The sequence below is a fragment of the Halichoerus grypus genome, chromosome 2, assembly GCF_964656455.1.
Source record: "Halichoerus grypus chromosome 2, mHalGry1.hap1.1, whole genome shotgun sequence".
In the NCBI taxonomy this organism is placed as follows: Eukaryota; Metazoa; Chordata; class Mammalia; order Carnivora; family Phocidae; genus Halichoerus; species Halichoerus grypus.
The window spans coordinates 86,281,340-86,303,282 of record NC_135713.1 but is presented as its reverse complement, the minus strand read 5'-3'; the positions used below and the strand labels follow the sequence as shown (position 1 = coordinate 86,303,282).

At 35.2% G+C, this 21,943-nt stretch overlaps 2 long non-coding RNA genes across 6 annotated transcripts in view; one reads left to right on the top strand and one right to left on the bottom strand.

Moving 5' to 3' along the window:
* The window catches only part of LOC118538319 (uncharacterized), a 373,755-nt gene that overhangs the window by 18,925 nt on the left and 332,887 nt on the right, over positions 1-21,943 (bottom strand). For 3 of the 4 annotated variants that reach the window (XR_013445723.1, XR_013445725.1, XR_013445726.1), the window contains 2 exons: positions 8,716-8,816; positions 7,223-7,312 (listed from right to left, as the gene is read on the bottom strand). This is a non-coding gene — a long non-coding RNA (uncharacterized LOC118538319). Of the gene's footprint in view, positions 1-2,551; positions 3,189-7,222; positions 7,313-8,715; positions 8,817-21,943 lie in introns of those variants that run through there. The other variant, XR_013445724.1, reaches the window with a different exon arrangement.
* The window catches only part of LOC144381117 (uncharacterized), a 125,123-nt gene that overhangs the window by 30,801 nt on the left and 72,379 nt on the right, over positions 1-21,943 (top strand). For both annotated transcript variants that reach the window (XR_013445727.1, XR_013445728.1), the window contains exons 2-3: positions 11,318-11,545; positions 16,382-16,539. This is a non-coding gene — a long non-coding RNA (uncharacterized LOC144381117). The remainder of the gene's footprint in view (positions 1-11,317; positions 11,546-16,381; positions 16,540-21,943) is intronic.

Below are 21,943 nucleotides of genomic sequence, written 5' to 3'. Positions count from 1 at the left end.
ACTATTACAGTTTTGCCATTCAACTAGCAATATTTTTATTTGCCTTCCATCTGCCCAACTTTTCTAAACTCTACTCCAAGGTCATACTGCACCCTTTAATTGTGACCGGATTGACAAGGTCAAGCCCTTTTTTACTTTGAGAATGACACCCAGACATCATTTTTCCACCCTGATAATTGATGCGGACAGCACTGTGGGTGGAGGCAAGGTGACATGGAATCCACTCGGTTGTTGTTAGGGATGCAACGCATCTTATGAACGCAATAAAAGCCTAATGACAAGACAGTCTCTGTTCCCTTAGCTGGGCTGTAATGAGCACTTGAAAATTTTTTCTATGAAACGAGGGAGATGGCTTATCTTTAGTAATCAATGAAGACATTTGGAAAGGATCATGTTAAAATTATTGATAAAATTCTTCATGTTTCCTCTATAAATTTCTTGGATTATGGAGCCATCTCATGTGAAAAGCAAGTGAATAGCTCTCTGGAGCAAGGGTGGGCAACATTTCTGACATCTCTAATAAGAGAAGCAAAGCTGTTTTCTTCCAGTGCAGAACTGTGAAGACAGAGACAGTTTGTTGCTTTTGTTATTGTTTTCAGGTTGATTATTTTTTCATGGAAGTGATTGCTAAAAATATCTAGCTACTCATTCTAAGTTTCATCACTTAGGTTCTTATGAACTGCTAAGAGTGTTTTTCATAAATGTTTAAATCATTAATTACAATAAACATTGGCTTTGTAGCCATATCTAAGAACTACAACTTCAGTATTTCCAAATGTTATTTTTTAAATTTTATTTTATTATGTTATGTTAATTACCATACATTACATCATTAGTTTTTGAGGTAGTGTTCCATGATTCATTGTTTGCGTATAACACCCAGTGCTCCATTCAATACATGCCCTCTTTAATAACCATCACCAGGCTAACCCATCCTCCCACCCCCTCTCCTCTAGAACCCTCAGTTTGTTTCTCAGAGTCCACAGTCTCTCATGGTTCATCTCCCCCTACGATTTCCCCCTCTTCATTTTTCCCTTCCTACTATCTTCTTTTCTTTTCTTTTTTTTTTTTAACATATACTGTATTATTTGTTTCAGAGATACAGGTCTATGATTCATCAGTCTTACACAATTCACAGCGCTCACCGTAGCACATACCCTCCCCAATGTCTATCACCCATCCACCCCATCCCTCCCACCCCCCACCACTCCAGCAACCCTGTTTGTTACCTGAGATTAAGAACTCCTCATATCAGTGAGATCATATGATACATGTCTTTCTCTGATTGACTTATTTTGCTTAGCATAATCCCCTCTAGTTCCATCCACGTCGTTGCAAATGGCAAGATGTTGGGGTTTTTTTGATGGCTGCATAATATTCCATGGTATATATATACCACATCTTCTTTACCCATTCATCTGTTGATGGACATCTTGGCTCTTTCCATAGTTTGGCTATTGTGGACATTGTTGCTATAAACATCGGGGTGCACGTACCCCTTTGGATTACTACATTTGTATCTTTGGGGTAAATACCCAGTAGTGCAATTGCTGGGTCATACGGTAGCTCTATTTTCAACTTTTTGAGGAATCTCCATACTGTTTTCCAGAGTGGCTGCACCAGCTTGCATTCCCACCAACAGTGTAGAAGGGTTCCCTTTTCTCCGCATCCTTGCCCACATCTGTCGTTTCCCGACTTGTTAATTCTAGCCATTCTGACTGGTGTGAGGTGGTATCTCATTGAGATTTTGATTTGGATTTCCCTGATGCCGAGAGATGTTGAGCACTTTTTCATGTGTCTTTTGGCCATTTGGATGTCTTTGAAAAGTGTCTGTTCATGTCTTATGCCCATTTCTTGATTGGATTATTTGTTCTTTGGGTGTTGAGTTTGATAAGTTCTTTATAGATTTTGGATACTAGCCCTTTATCTGATATGTCATTTGCAAATATCTTCTCCCATTCTGTCGGTTGTCTTTTGGTTTTGTTGACTGTTTCCTTTGCAGTGCAAAAGATTTTTATCTTGATGAAGTCCCAATAGTTCTCCAAATGTTATTTTTAATAACACGAATTGTCTGAAGGTCATCATGTCTGAACAGTTGTCTCCCGTTCATGCATCTCATCTACCTCATTCCACGGCAGCAGAAAAGGAATTCATTTCCTTTATTTGAAATTCCTCCCTCTTCCAAGCCATTGCTTCTATTAAATTATCCTCATAATGTGAGACTCATCGTTTTTTGTTGAAGTTCAAAAAACATGAATTTAGTTGTTTAAAAGTTAGTATATATCAAAATTAAGCTTTAGAATAATGTGCAATTTCATGTTATGCCTTAAGTCCAAAAAGGTAAACTTTGAAGATTGTTTGTATCTTTTTTTAAAAAACAAAACAAAACAAAACCAAAACACCCAAAATGTATAGAAATGATGGAGAAGGAAAAAGAAAAAAAAAAAGTTTGTATATATCACAATTTTTGCTGCATTTAAAGAAAACACACACAAAAGAATATCTCATGGATATTCTGACCAAGCTGCTTCAAGTCTTTTATTTCCCCTTCCCTTTAATGCACAGGACTGGAAACAAGTAGTTGAAATCAAGAGAAAAAAACAAACAAGAGCCAATAGGCTCTCCCTTGGCACAACTGCCCTCTGAGCAAGCCGATCAGGAAACTGCTGTCTCATTTTTCTCAGGTATCCTAAGATACCCTTGCTTGTAAGATTATTCTAGAACACATACATAATCTTATGTGAAATTTTCTACTTTCCAATCAGTCTCCAGAAATTACATTACATACTTACTGTCATTTTTTTTTTACAGGTTTATAGTGTTCAGAATTTGCCATATAGAAAAGCTCATTGCTTCCTAGTTTGACACTTTATGATAATACATTACTTCCAACTTTTCAAAATGCTTTTCAACTTTTCAAAATGCTTTCACAAAAAAGTGAAAAGAAACTGTTTCCCTGTGAGAATAACATCACCATTTGTATCCAGTTTAGGCACTAAGGAAGTTAAAGTAGAAATAATTTTTAAGTGTTCAAACCTGTTAACAGTTTAAGGTAAACATGACATAATTATTGGATCATCTCTTCGATCTTCAATATATGCAGTGTGTTCACTTAGTACTTTATAATTTCCTGTCTAGTTTTACTTGAAATCTTCCAAAGACTTGATTATCTCTGGGTTAGCGAGGACCTGAAATAGAATGATTGGCTTTACTTTATTGATCACTCTCAACACCACCTGGGTGCTTTGAGTAATAGACCTAACTTTTCTCTTGAAAGGTGTAACGTTTACAGGAGCAAGCAGTGTGTTTTATTTAAGCAGATTTCCTGTTTTCTATAATCTAAAAAGGATTATTTAAACCAATGAAATATCTGAAAGATAATCATAAGAGTAAATAATAATTTTATTAATCACTTCTTATTCTTCAATCTCTTTCATGGCCTCTAACATACCTTATGTCATTTCACTCTCATAGCAGCCTGTGGGTGGGTTCTATTCTTGTGCCCATTTTATGGATGAGGAAGGGGCGCATGGGTGGTGCAGTCAGTTAAGCTTCCGACTCTTGGTTTCAGCTCAGGACATGATCTCAGGGTCATGAGACAGAGCCCCACGTCAGGCTCCACGCTGAGCAGCAGAGTGTGCTTGAGATTCTATCTCCCTCTTCTTCTGCCCCTCCTGTTCATGCTCTTGCTCTCTCTCTCAAATAAATAAATAATTCTTTATAGATGAGGAAAATGGGGCACGGTGTCCTCCATACCCATAATGCAACTCACCCAGGGTCAAATGGCAAAACACGGCACTTGTTTTGACTACAAATCTTATTTAATAGATGGAACTTTCATCTTTGCAAATGATAAACATCTTCAAATATTTCAAGTAGTAAGATGCCTAAAAGAACGTACAAGCAATGTAGGATTGTCCTGTCCATATCACAGATTTGGAGCACTGTTTCATGCAATCAGAGGGACTAAGTATATCATTTTAAACAAATTTGTTTGATTTCTTAGACTCTCAGTTTCTTCGTCTGCCATACTGTCAATATTAATATTGATCTGTGAGAATTAAAATGAACTAATAAATATGTAAGGACCTAGTAGCACCAGGCTTATTTTAGGTTCTTAATAAATATTAGTTGAATTTTCTCCTTCCTGTAGACTCAATATCCAAATTTATGATAATTTGATTCTCATACTACACTGAAAATTCATATCTAACTTATTACAACTTTTTATTTAAGAATCCTTGCTCTTACATTTGTCATGCTTAAGTATCCCATTTTATAATTGAACCCCATTTTATAATTTAGCTTCATATTTCTATCTTGTATGCCAAATCTCTCCCTTTTTTCTTATGATGTATAGTTGACATAAATCTCTCTTTAATATCATAGCTCCTGTGAGATTCCATAGGAGTTGAAATTTCTAACAACTAATTTAGGAGAAAAATTACTTTCGTCCCTGTTAAACATCTTTCCTACTCGTTTACGTTAGAGATGATTGTCTCATGAAAGTCTATGGTTGTGTTTCAGGTGTTAGTGAAATTTTGATCCACTTTACTTGTTACTACAACTTGTTTTTTTCTTTTCAATATGAGGCTCAGCCACCCTAGAGTGTAAGTGTCATGGTCTGTGAATATGCCATGGAGGTTTCTCAACCACTTAATGGGAAACAGAAAACTTCTTATCAATTATACAGATCTAAAGGAAAATGTGTTTCTAAGTTTAAATGATTTTCCATATTGACTGATCTCTTCAGCTTCTTTGTAATATGATTATTCTTACCAATTGCTTAGCAATGAATTATCTCGTTTTTTCCTTTAAATCTCTAAAATCTTGATTTTAATTAGTAGACAATCATCTACCTACTGAAGAATATTACAGGTATAACAATGCAGTAAATTCTCATAAATAATTGTCTTGCTTATCTTAGCGGTGTACAAAATGTTTTCTAAAGTCATGTGTGCAGGGGCACCTGGGTGGCTCAGTCGTTAAGCATCTGCCTTCAGCTCAGGTCATGATCCCAGGGTCCTGGGATCGAGCCCTGCATTGGGCTCCCTGCTCAGTGGAAAGCCTGCTTCTCCCTCTCCCACTTCCCCTGCTTGTGTTCCTTCTCTCGCTTTGTCTCTCTCTGTCAAATAAATAAATGAAATCTTTAAAAAAATAAAGTTATGTGTGCAAAATCAAAATGAACTGAGGGGGAACATCAGAAGACTTCATGACATAATATACCAATGTATTTATATGTTTCAAGGCCACGGATAAAAATAGGAAATTTTTACCAATAATATTATAATAGGTACTTCTAATACTTTGGATATAGTATACAACTTCATTTAACAGCTAAATAAATTTAGAGCTAACTCCAAGCAAGATAGACCATGTAATCTAATGCTATATTTGACTTAAAACAATCAGATGGTCAATATATTTTTTAGGTTCTGCCTGGTCTCAGTCACTGTACACCCTTTCTTCTTCTCCCAACATCACCTTAACTCTCAACCCTATCCCCTCTCCATCTCGGCCAAGGGCTGTGGCTTATTTTCATCAGAAATAATGACTTACTGTGGTAGTAACTTTCAGTGGGGTTGCAGGAAAGGGGAAAGTCAATACCAAAAGGGTGTTAATCCAAGTTAAAATAAAAGACTATGAATAGTTTAGACATCTCTACCCCCACACAACATGATGCGATGGTTGAGGATGCCTACACAAGAAGGTGTTTAAAGGGGTCTTGCTCAATACTCTGACACTCGGTGCCAGCTCACCCATGAACCTACCCTGGAAGCAGTTTCAAAAGCGTGGTCTCTGAGCATGGTCTCTACCTCGGTTCCAAGTCCCCACTCTCCACCTTGGGTTCTGCTTTTCACTGGGCTCTGGCTGGTACCTGGTCACTTTCTTCTCAGGCCTTCATCTTCCATATATAGGTCTCTGCCAGGTCCCCGCTTGGCCCCTCCCTACAACTGTATCGTGTATGCATGCTGGCAGCACAAGATAGTATGTTAAAGCTGAGAAGGCCTTGAGAAATCATTGAATTTAATATCCTCCTTTCAGAGATGTGGAAACCAGGGATCAAAGCAGATTTTCCCACTTAAATACTAAAGGCATGGCTTGAGTATGACTCATCATTCAATATATTTTTCTTCTTCACTATGACTACTAGGGGTGCATTTTCTACAAATTAAGATATTCCTTACCCAGACTTACCCTGCCATATGTTTTCTCCCTCCCCGATGACACTTCCTTCCTGTGTGTTATCTTGAGTCTTGTGCCACCAGCAGAGAGACTGCTTTCTTGCACACAATGCAGGTCCACATGTGGAATGAGGGATGGTCTGCATTCAGATTCCCACTTGCTAGAGAGTAACTGCTTATTCTTTTTCAATTCAGAGAACCTGAGGACTGTCTGACATCCTTTATGCAGACAGAAAAATGACATCTATCCTATAGAAATGCAGAATTAAGATACTGGTTTTGAAACCTGCTTCTATCTCTAGCTTTTCTGTCGCTCGGCCTGTTCCTTATGCATCTCCTGCTACCACCAGAATCAGTCACATCTGCTTTTGAAGTGGTCCTGGTGTGAAAGTCTGGAGCTGGAAAGGTTTTCTCCCACTGAAACATGTGAGGTGTAGTTGAAATAGTACTATTATTACCATCATTTAAGTCTATTTTACAGTAAATAGGCTTTTTTCCCCATTCTTTGCCAAGAACATAATCAGCAGATACACATAATTTCAATGGGAAAATATATTTTAAGATCCAGCAAAATTAATTTTTATCTCACATAATCCATTCAAAAGTTCACAGCTACCAGAACTTAGTATTTTAAAGTGGTCTGCATTTCTTGTTGTGGTGTTTGTGGATGGTGTTTCAATATAACTGAATTTCTTCCCTTGATATTTTCTTGCTTAGCATTGACAGTCAAGGGTTTATATAGCAAGATGAGTAAGAGGTAACAATTCATTCTCAAATGTCTGTTAAAGCTTTTTCTTTTTTTCTTCTGGCTGGGTGAAAAAAATTGATCCTACATAATGTTAAAGCAAAAGGGAGAGTTAAAAGGTCAAGGTTCTGAACAAACTTGTCTAGGGACTGCCTGTTTGAGCTCAGGTTGGTTATTTCAGCTTTCCATGAATCAGATTCCACATCTACCAAATACCCTCAGTCCTTGTTTGCAAAATACAGAGAAGTCCTTGAGAAAATGCATTATGTGTTATAGTGCAGAATATGCTTACCTTTGAAAAGAGGGTGTTAAAGGGCTCATCGTCCACTTTTTGTGCACATAAAATCAGCCCATGTTCTGGGGAATGCATAGACTGTCAGGGCTGCAAAGAAAGGATGTATTTAATACAGCAAAGGGTTTTGCTAACTAAATGTTGTGCACTGTAGTCAGGTTACTGAGGAAGGGGGCTGAGGATCTTTTATGTAATAAATGTGTGAAATTCATCTTTCTTCAGTCAAAGAAATTGCTCTATCAGAAAGAGAAAAAAAAGAGAGCATGTTCTATATGGGCATACTCCTTTTTAATAAAACCTTAGGGAAAGCTATTTGTTCCAGGTTGAGGTTAGGAGAAATATGACAGAAGTGAAAATATGAATTTGTTCTACAAACTTGTCCAGTATTTGGACACACAATGAATGACCCATCCAGGGGTCTATTTTTGCACAGGGCCACAAGGATTGGCGACTGTTTATAAGAGTGAGCAAAATGAACCGAGGAGAGTAATCATCAGGCAATTCAGACGCAGATTGCAAGCATGGAGCAAAAGGGTGGGAACTTGCAGTTATGATGAGTAAAATCGCTGACTTTAGTCTTCAACACCAAGTGTTAAATATGTGTTTGCTTTGTTAGGGATGAATCAGGCTGAACGACAATTGTCTGTGGTTGTGGTTATTGAGAAGAGAGCGTCAGTGTGTTATATGAGTGCCTGGCAAGTGTTCTCACCCTGTGTGAGCCTGAAAAAAAAAAAAAAAAAGTTCCCAATTACTGTTTCCATTGGCCAAGTCAGGTGATCATTCCTAGGGCATAAAAATCGTGGCAGAAATTTATATAAATTACACAAGCACTGCAATACACATTATGCCACAATGTCACGCAAACTGTAATTAATATTAATATTATTGAACACAGAGAATGTTTTAAAAAGTGTGTTAAAAATGAGATATCGAAACTATGTAATTAATAATTCTTTGATTTAGAGGAATAACAGGAAAATGTCTCCAATGTAGAAAGACTATAACTTCTGACAGGTCAGCTCAGCAAGTCTGGACTAACAAACTATGCTAGGCATAGCACGGTTCAGCCCATTATGAGGAATGAATTCATGGGAGAGGAATCAGCAAGGAAAGAGTGCTCTTCATGAAAAAGAGCAACAACAATAATAGGAGCATATTCAAGTAGTACATTGCAAGACCAGGATTATAAATCCTACAGGAATGTGGAAGAGAGATCATTCAAAATGAAAATGAAATGAAAGTTTGGATGGTCTATTTTATATTTGATCAGTTGGAAAGCAATATAGTATGACAGAAAATGAGCTACATAAATTGTAGGAAATTCTGTCCTTTTCTTTGAGCTTCAGCTTCATCATTTCCAAGTTGGGATCACTTTAGTAAGAATAAATAATGCTCACTGACAATATATTCCATTCAGAATTTGAAACTAGACTTTCAACCCAGGCTGTAAGCCATTATTTCATTTTTAATGTCTTAACTTTGTAATGTCTTACCTTAACGCCTTTCCTCATCAAATGAAAAATTATCAGATCAGAAGATAAGGTTCCAAATCTTAAGTTCTATGTCAATATTGATTGATTGAAGTCAGTGAAACCTAAAAACAAAACATAACTATCTCTTAAATTAACAACCATAAATGAATAAGTCAGTGCTTATGAACCTAGTAATTGTACAATTGCTGATGGAGTTATTCTTCAGAATGTAAATTAGAAATATCTATTATGTTCATATCTTTCAACTTAATAATTCCATTTCTAGTTATCTAAAGTATAATATTTAATGTAGAAAATCTATTCTTACAAAGGTGGTCACTTCATCCTTGATCAATAGAGCAAAGTATTAGATGCAACTAAATAAAAAAATAGAGAATTGATTAAGAAAATTGATGGAACACCATGCAACTACTAAAACTAATAGTTATGAAGACTATTACAATGGCAACCCAAATGCCCATCCAAGTGAGAATAGATGAAGTGTGATATAGTCACAGTGTGATATAGTCACAGTGTTCTACTATACAAAGTCATAATGAATGACGTAGAATGATAGACAGCATTATGAATAAGCCTTAGTAATGAGATTATTAAATGAAAAAAGTAGATTCCAAAAGATTACGTGCAGTATACTAAACTTCTATAAAGTCAGAAATAAAATATGTATTTTTTAGGATCACATGTAAGTATAATTTACAATTTATATATGTATATACACACACAATAAATGTATATATGTATAATGTATATAATACATATGAAATGTACTTCATATATATGAAGTAAGGGAATAATAACAATAGAATTCTGAATGCCACTTCTGTGGGGGAAGGCAGCTGAGGGCTGGGAAATACAGTGTGTGTTTAGGTTATTGTCAAGCTCATAGCTTTTGTGGGGATGGTGGTGAATTTCTGAGGGATTTTATAGTATTACAAATAAGTACATGCTTGAACCACTAATTAGAATGTTGTCACGAACCAAGGATTATGATTCCTGCAATTATGTATATCTACAAGTCAAAGGGAGAAAAAGAAAAGGCACATTTTTAAAAAAAAATATATACTTTTTAAAGATTCATTAATAAAAAAGACTAGAAGATAATAAACACAAAAAATGGTTGTGTTACTGTGGTAACTGTGTGATTTTTTTTCTTTTTCAAATTTTCTAAAATGTATTTTTTTAATGAGAACGACTGTTTATAACTCATTAAAAAACAGTATGCAGACCCATGGGTCTCTATGCCAGTAAACTTTTGCAAACATGAAGAAGGCAAATGAAATCATGTAAAATTGATCAGCATTTCAGCAGGCTGTTGACCAATCCCCATAGCTGGAGGACTTGAAGGAGTCACTATTGACTTTGCATTGATAACTAATTTAAGAATCAATCAAGAAAAAAGAAATGTGACTATTTGCAAGAGCACATGCCATATCTAATTTGTAATGAAAAATTATATTACCTACTAGAAAAATCTCCATTTGGTATTGACCCAGAGAATGCAACTGTTGGGTTTCAAACATGAAAGTAGTATGACTGATATGCTCTCCTTTTCAGTTATTTCTGCAGAGGTTATATACAGAGGAATTTTAGATTAACATACATAACATGGACTTTGAGTCCATTAGTTGAATGTCGATGTGCAGAAAACCAATAGGAATAGGGGATGATTCCTAATACAAACAAATTGATTGGACACTTTGACAATGATGTTTGTAGAGCATGATATTGTTGCTGGTTGGATGTTAATGCACTAGGAGGCTCATTCAGCATCGGAAAAATATTACACCAAATTACGCTTTTATAAAGAGTTAGCTGTAAACCTTTGATTTACAAATATTTTAGACCATTTTCCACCTTACTTTAAGCTTTTAAGATATAAGCCACATTATCATTTTAAAAATATAATGATAATTTTCATTATATTTGAAGAATACTAGATGAATTAGATGAGTGGCATACTTTGCAGCATTGTGTCATATATATTTTTCCTTGAATTTAGTGTTTTCTTTCTCGTACACCATCTGTAACACATATAAATCAGTAGATTTCACAGTGTGTTTATTCCAGTTTTATTTGCTGAGTAATTAAAAGAAAAAAAAATCTTGGGCAAGAAGTAGCTTTCAGAAAACAGTCTGTTTAGGGAATTTAAAGAGTATTTTCCCTTTCTCTTCTCTTTTGTGCTATTTCTAATTGCAAAATAAAAACAAAAGTTGGAAGGTATTTTATGAAGTAATTATAATTTCTTACGAATCATATTTTACAATCAAAAGCATTTGGGTTTTCTCTTCTTGCTAGTTATTTAAAGTCTATGGCTTTCAATGACAGGTGTAGAAGGCTATGTGATAAAATAAAATGGATCTTCAGATTTGAAAGAAAAATAGCTGAGTCTGAATACTCATGCTGCCACCTCGAAAAAAAAAATCACATAAAATCTCTTAATCTTATTTTCCTAATATGTGAGAAGATGAAAGCAGCCCAACATAGCTTACAAGATTCCTTGAAAAATAAACGGGAGATTTTATTCAAGTGAGCAAAATTCTTATGTTTTTTTAATAATTGTTTGAGAATGAAGTTCTAAACATAAACAAAATAATTGTTTTAGAATAAAGAACATGAAACCAAACTCTCCTCTCGGGGACAAGGAGGACCAGGCCGTATGTAAGAAGACACACGGAAATCCCAGTGAACCCTTTCGTAAGGGATTAAGAACAGTCTCTGGAGCTCAGGCACCCAGTGTGAGACAATGCCAAAACGGCCATGTTTTCCTGAGGATGCGCATGGCAGTGCTCGCTCTCTGCAGCTGGACTGAATTCAGGCTGGGGGCTCCGAAGTAAGCACCTACATACATGTGCTGTGGAGATTCTGGACAAGAGGTGTCACTGTGTCAGAAAGTAGAGAAGAAATGCGGCACAAGTGAGCTCTTGCAATATAAACACAGCATCTGGTCTGAGGCTTCTAGCATTGCTATGAATCATCAATATATGTATTTGTTTGTTGCATTTTAAAATTATTTAAATTATTCATGTTTATGTAGAAGGAGAGATGCAAAAAATAAAAGCAAGCAGAAAAAAATTACCCATAATCCTACCACGATAACTGCTATTAGGTGTATTTCCACCAATAGCATAGAACCACTATTAGCATTTTGGACAATAATTTTATATGTTATTTTCAATGTGTATGGGTGAAATATATGTATCTTTAAAGTGGGATCATAGCGGGACATATTTTTTGGAAAACTACCTTTAGCATTTAGCAATATATTATCAACATGCTACATATTGATCAATATAGATTGACACCATCATTTGTAATGATTGAGTAGAATTCCATTTTAAGGATGTATGAGTTATTCAAGTAATAACCTATAGCTGTACATTTAAATTATTTTCAGCTTTCCCACATTATAAATAATATTTTTGATACATATCTTCACATTTCTATCTTTATGAATCTATCTGATTATTGAAAAAATTCTTGGAAGTGGAATTGCTGAATTAAATATATTACTTCCAATTACACTGTAGAAAGGTTCTACTAATTTTACTCCTGCCAACAATCTGTGAGAGCCCATCTCTTTTCAGTGAACCATACGGGGCATTTTCCTACTTTAACTCTTTGACAGTCTGATAACTGATGAGAAGAGAGAGGATATCTAGTCTTTCATTCATGGTTATGATTACTAGTAAGATGAAATATTTTTCATCATATCATTTGTATTTCTGATTTTTGTACCTTGCCTGTTACATGTTATTTTTATTACCAGTTTGTAAGATTTCTAAATCTTAGACATTAATCCCTTTTTGTCACACATAGTTTTATTTTTCCTTGTCTGTCATTTGCTTTTTCACTTGGATTGTGGTACTTTTCCTCAGACAGATGTCTTAAAATGTTTGTCTTTCAATTTTTGCCTTGAGTCTTCACTGAAAGGGCTTTCTTCACCTGTATATATGCACTTGTATTTTCTTCTAGTAGTTTTAAATTTTATTATGTACTTATATTCAATCCATTTGGAGAATTAATTTTATTTTAAGGTGTGGGTTAGGGCTTTAAATTTATCCTTGCCAAGTGGTTAACTGGATGCCACAACAATTTTTATCAAATTGTACATATTTTCCTCACCAATTTTAACTGTCGCCTTTACTATACAGTCGTCTCCCTTAACCAAAGTTTCACTTTCCAGTTTGTTACCCGTGGTCAACTGCAGTCCAGAAGTAGATGGTCCTCCTTTTGACCTATAGTCAGAAAGTCAATAGTAGCCTAATGCTATGTCCCAGTGCCTACGTCATTCACCTCACTTCATTTCATCACGTAGGCATTTTATCATCTCATGCCATCACAAGAAGGATGACGACCATACAATAAGATATTTTGAGAGAGAAAGACCACATTCGCGTAACTTTTATTATAGTATATTATAATTGTTCTATTTTATTATTAGATATTGCTGTTAATCTCTTACTGTACCTAATTTCTAAATTAAACTTTATCATAGGTATGTATGTATAGGAGAAAAACCATAAAATGTATTAAAGGGTATATACAATATACTTAGATATGTTACACATAGGGTTACACATAGCATATATAGGGTTCAGTAGGATTACCCATAATCCTACCACCACTAGCACTATTAGCTATATTTCCACTCTTAGCTATAGTACCGCTGTTAGCATATAACCACTAGCAGCATTCAGCTACTATACTGAACAGTTTAGGGCTAGAAAATTCACATCATCAGGACTTAGACAATAATTAAAGCTTTTCTAGTGGTGCAGCTGGTCCAAGTAGAGTTACAGATGGACATAAAAAGATGGCTTGTAACAAAATACAAAGAAAGAACTGGGAGTTAAGAAATGCCAAGGAAGAGGAGCTGGCAAAAAAGACTAAGAGAGAATAGCTTAAGAAGTAGGACAAAAGGGGAGAACATCTGAGATTTGGAAGACCAAAAAAGAGGGTTTTGAGGAGAAGGACTATTGTTTTTAAGTTAGAGAATTCTGCTAACTTATCAAGTTGTGTCTTCAAGGAAAAGTTGGATAACACTAAAAACACTAGCACTAAAGAAGTAATGATAATTGTTTTAAATTGAGTATCTAACAAATTCAGAGTCTAAGAAGAATTTTAACTTTTATAATTTTAATTAATTTCAAATACTTAGTCTTTACCTACAGTTTTTTATCTAAGCATAAAACTTCCTATTTCATTTTGTAATAGAATGGAGTCATCCTTTACACCTTGATTTTTCCACACTCCACATCTAAATATTATAAAATCTTACAGTTTACAACTTTGAAATCTCTCCTTACAAGTCATCTCCTGCCATCTGGTCCAAGCCACCATCACCTACTGCTTGGGATGATATAACAGCCTCTAGAACTGGGTTCTGGGATTTCACCCAACCCTCCAGTCCATATTTCCCTGAGTCGGTGTGATCCTTTTACAAAATAAATCAGTCCCTATCATTCCTCTGCTGAAAACCCTTGGATGGCTTCCCGTCTCTCTCAGAGTAAAAGGAAGAGTATGTAAAATTTTCCTGCAAGTCTCCATGATCTGACCATCTGCTGCCTCACAGATGGCATCTCCTAGAGCAATTTCTCCCTTACCCAATTCGGCCATCCTAACAATCCTTGAACCTACAAGTCAGTTTCCAACCTCTGGGCTCCCTCCTTCACTTCCTTCAAATTTCTGCTCAAATATCACTGTACCAAGAAAACCTTTTCTGGCCTGTTAAAGGAGCAGCCTCCTTTTCCTTGCTCTATAAACCCTTATCCTGTTTAATTTTTCTCTATGGCATTTCTCACCATCTGTCATCTTTTGTATTACATTGTATTGCATTCCATTCTATTCTATTCTATTCTATTCTATTCTATTCTATTCTATTCTATTCTATTCTTCATTCTCTAATCTCTCCTCTCACTAGAATGTGAGTCCCATGAGGGCATGATCTTTCTTTGGTTCCCTGCTGGATCCTGAGAGCCAAGAACGGTGCCGGCACTTAGTAACTACTGGCCTGCATGAATGAACATATATCCAGATATTTAAAAAATCACCATAAGCCTTCTACATCATTGCTGGCATTAAAAGTAATGTTTCCAATTTTGAAATCTTTCAGAAAGGGTTTCTTCTCCCCAAGAGAAGATTCAATTTCATGCTTTGAAAGATTAAATGAAAGGGAATTTGAGTTATGATGACAGAATTTTGGAATATCATAATTTCAAGACTTTTTTTTTTACTGATACAACTTTATTGTGATAATTGAGAATAAAAATATTTCTTGAAAGGTCATATGGCATAAAAATGAAAAGTTTAACACTTTGGAGACTTTATAGCAAGATAATCTGGTCTTGGGAGATCTACTTCCCAGCTGCGTAACTTTGGTACCCCTCTATGCCTCAGTTTTCTCCTCTGTAAAACAAGGTCAATATTGTACCCTTTATAATGCTATCATGAGGATCAAATGATTTTGATTATATAAAGGGATTAAAAACAGTGCTTTGAACATAGTGCCTCACAAGAATTTGCTATTATTATTTATTTGATATTCGTATTATCACTTCACAAGTGGTTGCTCTTAGTTGTCAGACTTTTTTGGATTTTGTTTATTTTTCTCCGTAATGATTCCATGAAAAAATCTCTTTCGTAGGAGAAATCTAGGCAGTGTTAATTGTGTAGGTACAAAAATGGATAAGAGCGTTATGGCAATTTCTAGTCATCTGCATAAACTCTTTTTTTTTTTTACTTGTGGGATTCAAACAAACTTTCTGGCCCTTACATTTTGCAAATGAATTTCTGCCTTATTTGCATGGGTAAAGTCAAAGGGGAAATAAGGTGGAATCAGCAAGGGATTCCATCACAGAATGAAATTCTAAAAGCAAGTTTTCTTGTGCCCAGAAAAGGTGATTTAGAAGAGTAAGGAGCTCCAACTTTGAGACTGAGTGGGGAAAGTCCAAAATCACACACCCTGGCTCTATGAAAAAGTCAGGTCCTTAAATATTTGTCCTCCTCAGATAAATCTGACTTAAACTATTCAGCCATACTTTTACTTCTAGACTCTAACTCCAATGATCATTTTTTTTTTAGTCTTCCAAAATACCCAGAAATTTTATATATTACAGTTGGTAAATCTACTGGAATGATGATATTAACAGTCATAACTGATATTGAACCATGGTTTTTAATTTTGCATAACCTGTGTTTATATGTATTTATCATCTTATTTGACTGTAATCTTTATAAAATTAGGTCTTTCATTTCCTTAGTAATTTCCCAAAAAGGCAAGAGCTGTGCTCAGGAAACAATATTATTGGTGGAGATCCAACAATCAAACGGAATTTTAAGGACATCATGTCTTCTCTTTCAAATATTATTGCTTTTGAAGAATATAATCTGTTATTTAAAAGTAAATTTTAACAAGGAAAACATTCCTATTGCAAATGTAAAACATCTCACATGATTTTTTGAACAATAGTGAACACAATAAAAAGTTGATTTCTCTTCTGCCATGACCCGAGGCCTGTTTATTAGCTGTTCACTGCCTAAATGTCTCCGCTTAAAACCCAGGAACAATCAAGACTTGATATTCAATTTAACTGAGCAAAATATTCATTTTCGGTATTGAAAATACAAAAGAATTATATGAAATTATTTTCCTCCAACTCTGCCCCAGGGTTTACAATCCTGTCAGGCACAAGTCATATCAACGGGAAATGGCATCTAATGAAATGCTAAAACAACAGCACTCACAGAGCCAAGAGATCAGAGAAGGAAGTCATCACTTTGTGATCTTCTCAGGGAGAAAGCGGGGCCTCAGCTAAAACCTAAAAGGTATGTAGAGTTTGGAGAAGGAGATGGGAGAAAAGACAGTTACAGTTTTTGCTTTGGAAACTTCATATTTTTTTTATCATTGGCCAGGACACATTTACAGATGATCTATTGAATTGGAAAAAAAGATCTTGTCCATCTTTGAAGTCTTTGTATCTCCTGAATCTACTGAAAGGTGACTCAGAGTCTTCATAAACAAAGTCTGAGACAAAAATCTCGTGAAATTATATAAAATTGTTCCTGATTTTTTTTTTTTTTTTTAAATACTGAAGGATTTGTTTTGCAGAGAGAGAGGCTTTAAGCAGGGGGAGAAGTAAAATATATCCCCAACATTTATCATAATAGAATCTAGTATCTTTTATTTTGTCACTTACACCCTGGGGAAATACACTACAAACTCCATTTTTACCTGCTCAAGTCCTTCTTTTTTGTAGAAAAATTAGCATTAAAAATATCCTTAGTTAAAGTCATCATATCAATGTAAGTTATAACTAAAACTGAATGAAATAAAAAGCAATTGATCATTTTTATTATTTGCAAAATGTTTAATTGTGATTTTTCTGAAAAAGAAACTAACCACTACCACTGCTACCACAACAGAATTACTTACAGGATCTAATAATGTGGGGGGCAATAGATTAAAGGAGATGGGGAAAGAGAAAAGGCAATTCTGTTAGAGAATTAAACAATAATAAATAGTAAATACAATAATACAATAATAAATAGCATTATTGTTATAACATTTAGCATTATTTTATTCTAATTTTATTCTATTTATTCTAATTTTAATATGTGTCATCCTATAAAAATCCTGCCTCTTAACTTTAAAAGAAAGCTATTGATCCAAGATATTTCAAGGGGTTTCGGGGAAAGAGAATGAGGGAGATACAGGGATTGGGAGAAATTTATAGCTGGAGCTGATACTGAGTGAAAATTTAGAGCACATACCTAGCATGTTTTGTGCTTCCTTTCTTCCAGAGAGGAAATGACACTTTAGATTCCCCGGGATACTGGAACCACATGCAAAAAAGGATGGGCAAATTTGTCATTCAGAATTTATGAAGGATATTTTTTCTTCTCACTGACTAAAAAGAACAAATCAAACACTAGGTTTCCAATTCTGAAAATTAGTAGACTCTGGAGAGCCAATTAAACATTATTCCCCTATCTCGACTCTGTTTTAACATCCTTCTTTATTGCACACTGTTTCTTTCGCTCACAAGGCAGGTAGATGGTGTTATCAGGCTAATTTGGGGACAGTTATCATTATAATGTAATTTTTTGCAATTATGTGGTAGACCAGGTGGCAAGACAGCATGGCTTTGCATTGCCAAGGTGCAAAACAAATTCAGTGTTCAATCAACCTGAGAGAGAAAGGACAATTCTCATTTGCATAAACATGTAGCCACGGAAACGAGATGCACAGAGGTATAAGGGGAAAGAGACCTATTTTACATGATGTGCATAGAATATTTGACAGTTTAGATTGGAGGCGTCACTGATGTGGGTTGGAATGGTACGGTTGGTTGCCATGGATATGGTTTTCCCTACTGGCAGTGCAGAGATTGGCAGGGATGGATGCTGGAAAAAAAAAAAAAAAAAAAAGCCCAAACCACTGCAACACTCTGGCAGCCTCATTCTTTTCTTTTGTTGAAAAGCTATGTATCCTTTCTGCACTAATGACAGCTCATCAAGTATGCAGTGTAATCTAGAAACACTGATATTTCTGTAATAAATCATTCATGTATAATATATATGTATTTATACATTCTATGCACATATATATGTGGCAATCTACATGTATATATTTGGAATAACATGTATGCAGATTAATAAAAGATTAGATTCAGGAGGAAAATATTTATCTCTTTGCTATTCTTTTCCTATTTTGTGTTAATTTAGGAAATCCTTAGATATGAGGATTTATTAAATAAAGTAAACAATGTATAAATATACTGAATTATCTGAATTATCATCTAACTTCGGAAAAGAGAATTGCACAGTTTGTTTTCATGGATAAAGCAAACAATGAAAGGAAAGAGGAGTGGCTCATCGCAACGGCCTAGTCTCTGATTATTAGACCCCTACAGTCACCACATTGCTGTAATATAACTACACAAATGATATTTGTCCATGAAAAACAAGGTAGTTTCTATTTTCTTTATAGCTTCTAGCACAACATTTAGCATCGTATAAACCCCAATAAGCTATTTATGCTGTTTTTCAGAACAGTTAGGCATTTACTTTTTATTTCTAAAGGCTCACCCATCTTGTTTCCATACAGTTAGTCCAAAGCCTTGCTTTCATTAAAAGGATCACAGGAATGCCTTTTGTCTTCAAGAATTTATTCACTAACATACTATGTGATGGGGCCTGATGGAGCGAAGTCTCTTATCCTGCAGGGTAAGAACTTTTGTCTCCATGAATGCAGCTTTGCACTCAGCCATACACCTGAGATCTGAATGCTGGTAGACAAGTTCTTATGGACTTGTGGGTTTCCTCAAACCTCCTCCCAGACTGGGGAGGAATGCTGAGTGACACAGCATCTTCTAAACTGTCTGTCCACTCAAACATTGGAAACTGGAGAAAGAGATGGGAACAGGATTTATTGTACAATCAAAGTATCAGGATCACTTTTGAAACATGACCAGATCGTTTGCCCTTAATAATTGACTTAATAATATAATAATTGATCCATACAGCCAAAACTTGATGGATAATTACCAGTGAACTGATATGCATTTGGATTAAGATTTAAGAGAATGTGTAATTGAAAGAGCAATTAAAATGTTTTTCTCTCACCTTATAAAAAAGGTCTTTTAAATGGGCCAATGAAGAAAATCTGCCTTGATACTACATAATTTTGTCTTCACTTAACATTTTTGGTGAAGATCTGTTATTTGTTGATAAAGCATATGAAAGGCACTGATTATTTTTGCTCTTTCATTTTTTTAAATGAAGCCTACTAGTGGGTCAGTTTCTCTAAGAACCCTCACTCCACCCCAGCCATCCTTGTTCTCAGCTTTCCCTAGAAACCACTCAACAATTGCTAGTATCCTTTCTATGATAAACAAGTCAGTGACCCCTTTCTCAAGGTGAAAATCAGCTGTAATCATATTGTTTTTAGTTGCATTATCCTTATTAGTTGATTATTACCTGTGCTTCTTAGAGTGATGAGCTCTTATTTATTCCCTAAATCTATTTGTTTCCAGTGCATGTGGACATTAACAAGTATTTGTTGCCCCAAAAATAAAAGTTAGTAATTGCTTTTATCTCTGCATTTTATTGTTCCCTAAGTTTTAAAGAAATGAAATAGGACCTCGAAATTCTATCCAGATAATAAGTTTATCATAAAAGAATGAGGTTCAAATGACTAAAAAATGAATGAGTACACATTTTAATACAGTAAATTAGCGTAATGCACAGGGTCAGCTTAGCTACATACCATTTCATTACATGTAAACATTCCTGTCCAGGTATTCCTCTCACCTATACTTTATTGTCTTACGTATTTTGGTTTATTTTCTATAACACCCTGCGTTCTTTTCTATTTTTCTTTCCCACTCCTATGCTTCCTATCTGTGCATTACTCCTCCATTTGTACCTGATGTGAAAGATACTATATTGAAGAAAAGTCAAGTGATGGTGGGGCATGTTCACCACTGCCCACATATTTTGGAGACACTGGCAAGATCCTAGCATGTTTCTCTATTTGTATAAAATATTTAGATGCTACAGCACCGAGCCCCTCACACGTCATTGCAGAGGTGAACGAGTGAGCTGGTATGTATCATGCACCGAAATAAAAGTTTTTAAAACCCTGTTTCTATTTCAAGGACATGAAATTGCTTGCTCATCATTAAAAATCAGTTTTTAGTCTTATAGGAATAAAGAAATACGAATGTGGTGATTTTATGAGCGAGGACCTGATTATCTCATGCTGTGTGTGTGATTCCTCAATGGTCAGAAGGGGAGTTCTGGAGAGGTCTACTTTTCTTGGGCAAGTGTACACTTGCCTCAATCTCACTCATAAACCAGGAAACAGTCACATGCACTGGGCCTTAAATGTGTTCATTTCAAACCAGGCAGGAGGCCTGACTCACATACTAAATTTTTAATATTAGCATCTCCAAATCTTTATCGTTGTATATACAGATTGATTCATTTTCAGACTCTGGTAACTGGTTCAATGTTAAATCGTTTTAAAGCTTTTGCTGAATACTTTATTTTCTGACTTTTATGTTGTTACGACATACAACTTTACTTAGTTTTAGTCCCTTCCATAAAAGAAAAATGTTAAGTTTTACGTTTTGCATCATGGGTTCACTTTTTTCCCCCTGAAAATAAACATTTTCTCGGACTCGTTCAAAATATAGGCAGTATTTCTTCCAGGAAAGAAAAAAAAGGCAGCAAACTGATTACTTGTTGTGATCAAGCTTATTAAAACAGAGACAGAAAACCAGAATTCACTTCCTAGATTTGTCATTTGGTGATTAAAGGGGGGGGGGAGGTTCTTTTTCTTGTCTTACTATCCTCATTTGTAAAGTAACACCCTCTGATCTTCATAAGCACATTTGACACAGTAAAACAAGTCATGATTCCCAAATTCAGTGTGATGAGGAGCAGTGACTGATTTTCCTTGTGTTTTAACTGCAGCCTCTGGTGGGACATATGCCCAGTTGGCCATGACAGAGCTGGTTTCTGACACAGGACAGGTTGGTGGCCAGATCTGACGACATAAGTTGCTGACTTGGACTAAACGTTAATCAATATAAAGCTTTGACAGCTAATGATGCATTATGACCAATCTTCAGAATAACTGATTAACTGATTATTGATGTCATAGAAGTTCTTGGAGAAAGTATTACCTATACTGATGTGCATTTTATATCTCATCTTCTTCATCTCTCAGTGAAATTAAAGATCCTTTTATATTCTATTTAAATCCATCCCCTTCCTTAGGATGGCATGAGTGTTGGTATAATAAAGCATAGAAACTATATTTGTTATGTGAAAGGTACTAAAATTCCTGATGTAGCATGCATCTCATTATGATGACATTTCTTTCATTCTGATAAAATTATACAGATATTAAATTTTCACTCACAAATTTGTCTATCTGCCATCTACACTTAATATGACCCCCTCAACCCTGCCATCAATTTTGTTTTCCTTTTAGACTTCTTCTAAAGAGTTAATGGGGGAAAAAAAACAAAACTTTTAGATCTCAGAGTTACTGGATAGTGTTTCCTTATCTGGAAGAGAAAAAGCACTTTCATTCAGGGCTAACCTCAAATTTTTATGTTTCTGGTCTTCAAAATGCCACATGTCATTTTCTCACTGTACCACTATTCCGTGTCACCCATGATGACATCAAACCATGTGCCAATATGCACTTACCCTTATC